The sequence below is a fragment of the Pristiophorus japonicus genome, chromosome 16 (assembly GCF_044704955.1).
Source record: "Pristiophorus japonicus isolate sPriJap1 chromosome 16, sPriJap1.hap1, whole genome shotgun sequence".
Taxonomy (NCBI): Eukaryota; Metazoa; Chordata; class Chondrichthyes; family Pristiophoridae; genus Pristiophorus; species Pristiophorus japonicus.
Window position 1 is genome coordinate 23002793 of NC_091992.1, and position 10231 is coordinate 23013023.

The 10231-nt window shown below is 47.3% G+C and overlaps 1 long non-coding RNA gene across 1 annotated transcript in view; it reads left to right on the forward strand.

Annotated features, from left to right (window-relative positions):
* The window catches only part of LOC139226992 (uncharacterized), a 51610-nt gene extending 42344 nt beyond the window's left edge, over window positions 1–9266 (forward strand). The window contains exon 3 of the long non-coding RNA XR_011587346.1: window positions 9249–9266. This is a non-coding gene — a long non-coding RNA (uncharacterized lncRNA). The remainder of the gene's footprint in view (window positions 1–9248) is intronic.
* Window positions 9267–10231: the final 965 nt, after the last annotated feature.

Below are 10231 nucleotides of genomic sequence, written 5' to 3' on the forward strand. Positions count from 1 at the left end.
TATTTTGGAGGTAAAACCTAGAGGGCGATGCAGTGGAGAAAGGAATCTTAGCAATGTGGCTCATTCCTGCTGGACCTGTAAATTACAATTATAAATGTAACAAAAGAAAAGGGAATGAATGGAATTATTAATAAAGACAGATGTTTTTCCAGCTATTGTCAAACTCAGATCTGTTTAGCTTCATTTATTTTCAATGAGGCTCAATCATTCATGGACGATGCAGCTTTGATCATTTTAACAAAATTACAACCCCTCTCACTGCTTTTCTCTGATATTCTCATTGCAGGCAGGGATCACACCGTGGGAGTATGGAGTATACATGCTAGTATTATGTAACTAGCTGACTGCCTGTGGCTTTGCACACAGATAGTCTGAAGTCTGGAACAAGATTGTGAGGGTTGAAATTGCCCCGTTTTTGTGATGCCCATTAACACATCTGGGGGGGGGGGCGCGAACCACATTTCGCCCGGGGGGGGGGGGGGGGGGGGGGAGTGCAACTGACTCCCGCGAAATTGCCCGGGAGTCTGCGGAGGCGCTGTCGTGGTAGCGTCCCGGGCTGCCGGGCAACCGCTGATAATGTCATCACTGTTCGCGGTGACCCCTTCGCGCCGTGTGCCGGCCCCTTTCCGGCCCGCGGTGGATATTGCCCCGTGCCCCGCAAGCGGGTGTCAGGGGCCAGCCTCTCGCGGCGTGAACTGGGCCGATGTCCGCTCGTGGGGTGGAAGTTAAAGGGGAGGACGCGAGCGCCCCGCGCCACCATCTTACCTGTTTGACCGAATTCTTATCCCATTGCGTTTTGGGTGCCGGGCTGCAGCCTCAGTACCACGCTTCCCTGGTGACTTAGTGGAGGCCATCAGAGACCGTGCAGAATGGGCAGCAATCCTCCCCTTTCAGCAACCGCTTAGCACTGGCGATCGTGCCCCAGCAGCACCGCTGGACCCGCCCCAAGAGGAAGTGATATGCGAGATTGCACTCCTCCTCCTCTGAGGGCTGGTACGGCCAATTCCGTGGCCGGGGCAGGATTTCTGTGCTTTTCTCCAGCCACACTTCCAACACTAAAGCGTTAACTTTGAACTGTTTCTATGCTGTCGGTCCAGTTTTAAACCCTCAATTTTCTTGGGTCGTTTGCGGCGTTTTTTTGGGCGCAAGCTATTTTTTCTGGTGTAATTATTTAATTCAAAGCTTCCCCCTGGAATCTGTGCCGGCGTAACTGCTTCAGTTACGATTTTTCTAGGCTAGTTTTTTTTTTGACGTCATGGGGGTGTTCTCTCATGTCTGTGCTAGTTTTCAGCATTTTTCGCAGTTTCCCCAAAATTCTTTCTCCTAGGTCGGCATTTCGGGCCGCTCCCGAAAAACCTTCTGGTGAGTTAACGGAAAGCAGCGCGCATTGAGAAATTGGCGCTGAAAGGCGCCATTGTTTTTCATCAAAGTTTTTGGAGGGAGTCTCTAACACTTGAAATATCCGTAATAAAGTTCAACTTTTTTTTTACCTTTCAACGGAGTACATGGAAGTTTCTTGGATTTCTGAAGTTTTCAATTTTTTTTTACTCACACGCCACCACCGAAGGTCTTCAAGCAGGGCTGGAGGGGGGGCTTCGTAGCGTCGGCCGTCAGAATCGGTCCTGTGCCCGGACACGGCCTCAAGCCCGGGGGTGGGGGGAGGTGGAGAGGTGGCGATTGGAAGGCTGCTGCACTAGGCACAAGACTGCAATGAGTTGGGGGGGGGGGGTGGGGGGGGGGGGTTGGTGGGGGGGTGGAGGAGAAGTCATAAGACCTGAGTGTGGTCCATCCATACAGACCTTGGGGAGAGAGAACAAAGAACCTGTCCTGCCCGCCTTCCTGCCATTTTGAGCTTCTTGCAAAGGTAAAATTTAACTATGGGGGCAATACTGACAATGCCACACCTTGTGCAAGCCTTCTGCGTGATGTTGCTACGTAGGAGACAATTGATTCGACGGCATCGCATGAAGAACATCAGAGCCCATAGGGTGCTGGGCAGGAAGCCTTACCCACATCGGATATATTGAGACAGGCATTCGTGCCGGCACCTGAGTGATGCAGACTGTGTCAGAAGGCTGTGTTTACGCAAATAAGTTGTAACTGAGATCTGTGAGTTGGTGAAAGCAGACCTGCAACCTAGAAGCATCAGGAGTTGTAAGTTGAAGTGAAGGTTACAGCTGCACTTTCATTCTATGCCTCTGGATCATTTCAAGCTACAACTGGGGATGTGTGCGCCATCTCGCAACATGCAGCACATGTCTGCATTTATCAGGTGACAGCTGCAATAAATGCATGGAGGAATGACTACATAAAGTTCCCCATGATCGCCCAAGCAATGTGTGACAGGGCTGTGGGCTTCTCCAGGATTGCTGGCTTCCTAAAGGTACAGGGCTGCATTGATTGTACCCACATTGCCTTGTGAGCACCTTTGGAGGATTCAAAGATGTACAGGAACAGAAAAGGCTTCTGTCATGTATGTAACCTTTATGTAACAACACTGCAATACTGTATATACATAAGAAATGCACACCTTGACCACAGGGGGTGAACTTGTGGGAGATACTCCTCGCCTGGTCATCCAGGTATATAAAGGGAGGTCCCACGCAGAGTCATCACTTCTTGGTCCTGTGAATAAAGGTTCAGGTTATGGAGTGACCTTGTCCATAGAATGTGCCTCGTGTGGATTTGTGGTATTGTGTAAGGACTCTACATTGGCGACGAGAAACGGGAATCATCGACCCACGAGAATGGCCACCGGCAGCACAGATGAACGGTACTGTGTTGTTGAGGACTGGGATGATTTCATTGAGATGCTCCAGCAGAGTTTTGTCACGAAGGACTGGTTGGGAGATGCAGTGGCCGACAAGCGAAGGGCTCATCTGCTGACCAGCTGTGGACCTAAGACTTACGCGCTCATGAAAGATCTGCTAGCACCCGAGAAGCCGGTGGACTAAACCTTTGAAGAGCTCAGCAAACTAATCGGTGAGCACCTCAAACCGGCGAGCAGCATACACATGGCCCGACACAGATTCTATACCCACCGACGTCGGGAAGGACAGAGCATACCAGATTTTGTTGCGGACTCCGGCGCTTGGCCAGCCTCTGTAAGTTCACAGACGCCTGCAGGGGGGAGGTGCTAAGGGATTTCTTTATTGAGGGCATCGGTCGTGCTGGGATTTTCAGAAAGCTAATTGAGACCAAGGACTTAACCTTGGAAGCGGCGGCATTGATGGCTCAGACTTTTATGGCGGGGAAGGAGGAAACCAAGATAATATACGCGCACAACTCTGCCTCCAACGTGGCGATGGATCAGGGAGTCAATATCATAAATGCGACACAGAGCCCCGCAGGCAGACAAGGGCAGTTTGGCACACCCCAGGCAGCAATAGACCCAAGAGTAAGTTTCCAACAGAAACAATGGCAGGCTGAATGGACATTTATGCCCTCCCCCCCCCAGTGGACAATGCGGCCTGGGATGGGGCCATTGACACCCACTAACATGGTGCTCAAGAGCAGTCAAAGGGACAATCAGCGAGGAATGTCTTGCAACAACTCTTTTGTTCACAACAATGGGAATCTCAGTTCATGCTGGAGGTGTGGGGGCAGACATGCTGCCAGGATTTGCAGGTTTCAACAGTTCGTCTGCAGAAATTGTAACCTCAGTGGCCATTTAGCCAGAATGTGCAGAAAGCCTGTAACCAGGCTAATATATGAGGCGGATGAACCAGATGAGGGGTCTGCGAGGCAGGATGATGCTTGGGGCAAATCAATGGACACTGAAGTTCAGCGGGTTCACGTGGCAAACATTCACAGCTCATATGCCAAAACGGCACCTATGATGATGTAAGTCCTATTAAACGGCATCCCTGTACGCATGGAGCTGGACACGGGGGCCAGCCAGTCACTCATGAGTGTTCAACAATTTGAAAAGCTGTGGCCACTCAAAGCCAGCAGACCCAAACTAGAACGCATTGAGACGCAATTACGGACGTACACCAAAGAAATCATTCCTGTGCTAGGCAGTGCAATGCTGACGGTCACACACAATGGATCGGTGAACCGGCTGCCGCTCTGGATTGTCCCGGGCAATGGTCCCGCACTGTTGGGGAGGAGCTGGTTAGCTGAGATGAACTGGAAATGGGGGGATGTGCATGCCATGTCATCTGTGGAGCGAAGTTAATGCTCACAGGTCCTACAGCAATTTGAGTCACTATTTCAACCTGGCGTCAGGACGTTCAAAGGTACCAAAGTAGTGATACGCATCACCCCGGACGCCAGATCAGTGCACCACAAAGCCAGAGCTGTGCCGTATGTGATGCGGGAGAAAATTGAGAGCGAGTTGAACTGGTTGCTGAGAGAGGGCATCATCTCGCCTGTTGAATTCAGCGACTGGGCGAGCCCCATCGTTTCCGTCCTAAAAGCGGATGGCTCAGTCAGGATCTGTGGCGAACACAAGGCCACTATCAACTACAAGACCAATACCCGCTACCGAGAATGGAGAACCTTTTTGCCATGCTGGCAGGCGGCAAGCTGTTCACCAAGCTGACGAATCTAAACTACTGACCACCATCACCACGCACAAGGGATTGTTTGTTTACAACAGGTGTCCGTTTAGCATTTGATCAGCGGCCGCGATTTTTCAAAGAAACATGGAAAGCCTGCTTAAATCCATTCCTGGAACGATTGTATTTCAGGACAACATCCTCATCACCGGTCGTGACACCGAGGAACACCTCCACAACCTGGTGCTACGCCGACTGGACCGGGTAGGCCTGCGACTCAAGAAGTCTAAGTGTGTGTTTTTGGCTCCTGAGTTTCTGGGCAGGAGGGTTGCTGCAGACGGGATTCGGCCGACCGAATCCAAAATGGAGGCGATTCGACAAGCGCCCAAGCCTTGCAACACATCGGAGTTGCGTTCATTTCTGGGACTCTTGAACTATTTCGGGAACTTCCTGCCGAACTTAAGCACATTGTTGGAGCCGCTACACGTGCTCCTGCATAAGGGTTGCGATTGGTTTTGTGGGGACAGTCAGGAACGGGCTTTCAATCGGGCGCAGAACCTACTTTGTTCAAATAAGTTGTTGACCCTGTACGACCCCCGTAAGAAATTGGTTCTGACATGTGATGCATCGTCCTATGGGGTTGGGTGCGTGTTGATGCAGGGTAACGCTGAGGGCTTATGCCTCCAGGTCGCTCTCTCAAGCTGAATGGGGATATGGGATGGTTGAGAAGGAAGCACTCGCCTGTGTCTATGGGGTGAAAAAGATGCATCTGTACCTTTTTGGCAGGAGGTTCGAATTAGAAATGGACCACAAGCTGTTAACATCCCTGCTGTCAGACAGCAAGGCTGTCAATGCCAATGCGTCAGCTCGCAAACAGCGATGGGCTCTCACGCTCGCTGCATATGACTACACCATCCGGCACCGGCCCGGCACCGAAAACTGCGCTGACGCGCTCAGCAGGCTTCCACTGGCCACCACTGAGGGGGCAGCAGAGCAAAGCACTGAGATGGTCATGGCTGTCGATATCTTTGACAGCGCAGGCTCCCTCATCACAGCCCGCCAGATCAAAATCTGGACCAACAGAGATCTCTTCCTATCCTTGATTAAGAAATGTGTCCTGACTGGGAATTGGGCGCCCGCACATGGAGCATGCCCTGAAGAGGTCAGACCGTTTCACAGATGGATGGATGAGCTCTCCATCCAAGCCGACTGCCTACTATGGGGCAGCCGGGTAGTCATGCCCCAGAGGGGCAGGGAAGCATTCATCAGGGAACTCCACAGGGAGCACCCAGGCATCGTGCTGATGAAGGCCATTGCCCGGTCACATGTGTTGTGGCCGGGAATTGATTCAGACCTGGAACACTATGTTCGCAGGTGCACGACGTGTGCCCAGCTAGGTAATGCCCCCAGGGAGGCCCCGCTCAGCCTGTGGCCCTGGCCCACCAGGCCATGGTCATGTATTCACGTAGACTATGCGGGCCCATTCATGGGAAAAATGTTTCTAATTGTGGTTGATGCGTACTCGAAATGGATCGAGTGCATCATTTTGAATTCGTGCACGACATTCACCACCGTGGAGAGTCTGCGCGCGGTCTTTGTGACCCACAGCTTGCCGGACATCCTTGTTAGCGATAATGGCCCATGTTTCACAAGCTACGAATTCCGGGAGTTCATATTGGGTAATGGCATTAACCATGTCAGAACAGCACCATTCAAGCCAGCCTCCAATGGCCAGGCGGAACGTGCAGTCCAAATCATAAAACAAAGCATGGTCCGGATTCAAGGACCCTCCCTCCGCCTATCGCACCTACTGCTGGCCTATAGGTCCCGACCGCACTCGCTCACGGGGGTCTCGCCCGCAGAACTACTCATGAAACGAACACTCAAAACTTGGCTGTCCCTCATTAATCCAGTCATGTCCGACATTGTTGAGGGCAAGTGCCAGTCCAAAAACAAGTACCATGACCAAAATTCAAGGGGGAGATGTATAGAAATTGATGACCCCGTATTTGTTCTCAATCACGCTTTGGGGTCCAAATGGCTTGAGGGTACTGTAATAGACAAAGAGGGGAATAGAGTCATAGTGGTTAAACTTAACAATGGGCAGATATGCCGCAAGCATCTGGACCAAGTAAAAAAAAGGTTCAGCATGGACACTGAGGAACCTGAGGAAGATCATGAGATGGTATTCACACCACCGCCAGTGAACGAACAACAAGAACATTCAGCAGCATGCACAGTCCCTGCGGTCAACCTGGACAGGCTGGAATCACCACAGGTGACCGGCACGCATGCAAAGGCTCAACAACCAGAGCCCCAACTGCGGAGCTCCACGAGAGAGCGCAGACCACCCGAGAGACTTAACCTATGATCCCAATAAGATGTTGAGGGGGAGGTGATGTCATGTATGTAACCTTTATGTAACAACACTGCAATACTGTATATTCTTAAGAAATGCACATCTTGACCACAGGGGGTGAACTTGTGGGAGACACTCCTCACCTGGTCATCCAGGTATATAAAGGGAGATCCCACGCAGGGTCATCACTTCTGGGTCCTGTGAATAAAGGTTCAGGTCATGGAGTGACCTTGTCCATAGAATGTGCCTTGTGTGGATTTGTGGTATTGTGCAAGGGCTTTACAGCTTCCATTCCATTCATCTACAGCTCGTGTGTGACGATATGCATCGCACCATGTCATGCATCACCCATGATGCATTCATCCTATGCGAGAGCATTATATCTGTCATGTTTCAGCAGCAGCCAGAAGGGCAGAGCTTGCTACTGGGTAACAAAGGGTACAGCCTCGCCACCTGGCTCATGGCGGCCCAATGCGTAACCCGGACAGAAGCTGATTGGGAATAAAACATGCCACATATTGCGATGCGCAGCATCATAAAGAGGACCATTGGCATCTTGAAACAGCATTTCCGATGCCTGGACTATTTCGGAGGCAACTTGCAGTACTGCCCTGAGATTGTCGGTCAGCTCACTGTTGTGTCTGCATGCTGCATAACTTAGCCATCATGAGGCAGCAGCAGATGGTAATAGAAGACCCAGCTGTGGTGAGAGTGGCTGATGATAATGATAAGGAAGATGCAGATAACAAGCAGGAGGACAAAAACGAGGAAGCCATGCAAGTGCCTGAGGCCGGAGCACGACGGCGGAGGAGGGCGGCCTATCGTGCTCTTTTAACGATTGCTCGAGCCTTGCGCTAGCAGCTCATCCATGAACGCTTTACTGCCTGAAGACTCAGCGACAACTATCCCACATGGACCTGTTCCGTAATGTTGTGTTGTGTTAATGGAACAAATGATGGAAATGATTCTTGTTCACTTCAAAAGTTGTGTTAATAATCGAACAAATAATGAAAATGTTTCAGATTTAATGTAAAATATATTTTATTCAAAAATTTAACATACAATTCTTTGTACTTAACTTTAATAAAATAATTTTGTATCAAACTTTAAATTTACAATCACTTACAAACTTTAAGATCACTTACAAACTCTAAGATCACTTAAAAACTTTTAAGATCACTTACTAACTTTTAAATTTGTAAATTTACATAACTTACAAAAATCTTTTAATTTGAGAACAACAGTTACAACAGTAACAATAATATTAACAACAACAGCAGCAGCAAAGAAAGGCTGCACCCATTGTTCCTCCACCTTATTTTAAGCTGCCTGGTGCATCCCTGGCCGAGAAAAACGGGCGCAACTCTGGCAATACGCCAGAAAACGGGCTTGGGCAAAATTGAGCCCTATATTTCTAAGATTGCTAACAGCAGTTTGTCAAAGAGATCGAAGGGCATTTGGGTTGGACATGACAGGTTGGACTAGATAAAATGATGAAAGGATACTTTGAAACACCTCTGTGGAAATACCGGCAGATTGATACTAGAATGTATAGACCACAGAGAGTTAATGAGTGCAAAAATTCAGAAAGTACCTGTACAAAATTCCCTATGAGCTGAACACTCACTTTAGCTTGAGGCAAAATCTCACAAAACAAAAGTGCGTGACCTTGCATACCTACTAAGATAAAAGGATTGGCAGATGTCCAAACTCAAGTAGCAACCTCTCCAAAGCTGATTTTAAACAGAGCCATTTTTTTGGTATCCTTTAGTACAGATACAGTTTCATATACATGGAACTTCATTGATGAAATGGATGCTAAATAATTTAACAGTAAAACAAATATTAGCATAATCTCATTAACTTTAGTTGGTCCCTTGGAAATTGTATTTACAAATAATTCATATCAATATTTTCTTTGCCATTGGCATGGTTGGTTTTACGTAGATGTATATTTACTTGGTCTCTTTACTTATGGACATACCTAATTCATTTTTTGAATTAGGTAGACAAAATAATAATTTTAAAATTCAAACTTACATAAAGAGTGACTAAAAATGAACTTGGAATCTGGCATAAAATGCGGCGGCCGCCATATACACACACACACAGCTTGTTTCTGCTTCCATTCATTCATTGGGTCTCCGAGGAGCATCTACCAGCGCTTGTATTTGGAATTCATTCAAAATTAATAGTACATTTCTCTTCAGTCCAAAGAACAAAGGCATAAACAAGATGCAGCAATAGAATACAGTGACCACAAGAAGTATAGATGAAAAAGCATGTGTAAGAAATCAAATGAGGCTGCTGCCTTTTTTCCCTTGCATCTTCGCCTTGCTTTCCAAAAGTTGCAAATGCTCTGCCTCTCTCTTTCTTTTTTTTGCTAGAAAAGGTGACGGAAAGAATCCTTCCACTACTGTGATTTGTGAAGCTGCTGCTAATGCAGATGTCGTCATAAAACCCTTCACTGATTCAATCAACTGGAGAAAATCTACCACTTTTCCCATTTTGCTTGTGGATCATGAAAATGTATGTTCAATTAGGCCTAATTATTTAGACCATTATCTAATTGAATCTGATAGGCATTTAGCATGGATTAATTTAATTTTACTGTATTGTACAAGTATGAAATGCAACTCGCTATTAAATATGCATTATGAAATACTTTGCAGTGCTGTATTTACTCATGTGGATCTGCAATTTTCAATGTTTAATGTACTCCTTCAGAGTTAAAAATAATATATCCAGTACAAACGTATCCTGAAGCAAACTCTTATTTTATCACGGAGGATGCAATATAATGAGCAACGGTTCACTGAGGATTAAATAAAGTCAATATTGAACACACCTCTATAATAACAAGAGATTATCAGGCAAGCTATATATGTTGAAACTTGTTCTCAAAAGCTGGGTTAGACCACTGAGAAATGTATTTTCCATTCATTGAATTATATTTTTACACTGGAACATCAGCAGATTTTTTTTTTCCAATTTTCACAGTTGCTGACTTTTCCTCAATCTGCCTGTTCAGCTGAACTAGACCAGTGACCAATATTGCTCAAGACTTCAGAGACATAACAAAGCTGAGACTAAAAAGGAAATTAAAAACAAACACTATCAACTTTGTGAAATGACCGAATGTGCAATGAGTGAATCCGTCCAAACAAAATGATAAGATTGAAAACCTAATGTTGCAGCTTTGTTAAAACAGAACAATCATGCAGTTGGTATGAACAGGAATCTGAAGAGACCTGCATCAGCATTGTATTATATATCCCAAGGGCCTGGGCAATGAGTAATGGTATCTTTAAAGTTGGTTCCACAGATTCTCACTTGGAGCATCTTGCAGGGACATCAACCCGAATAGTTC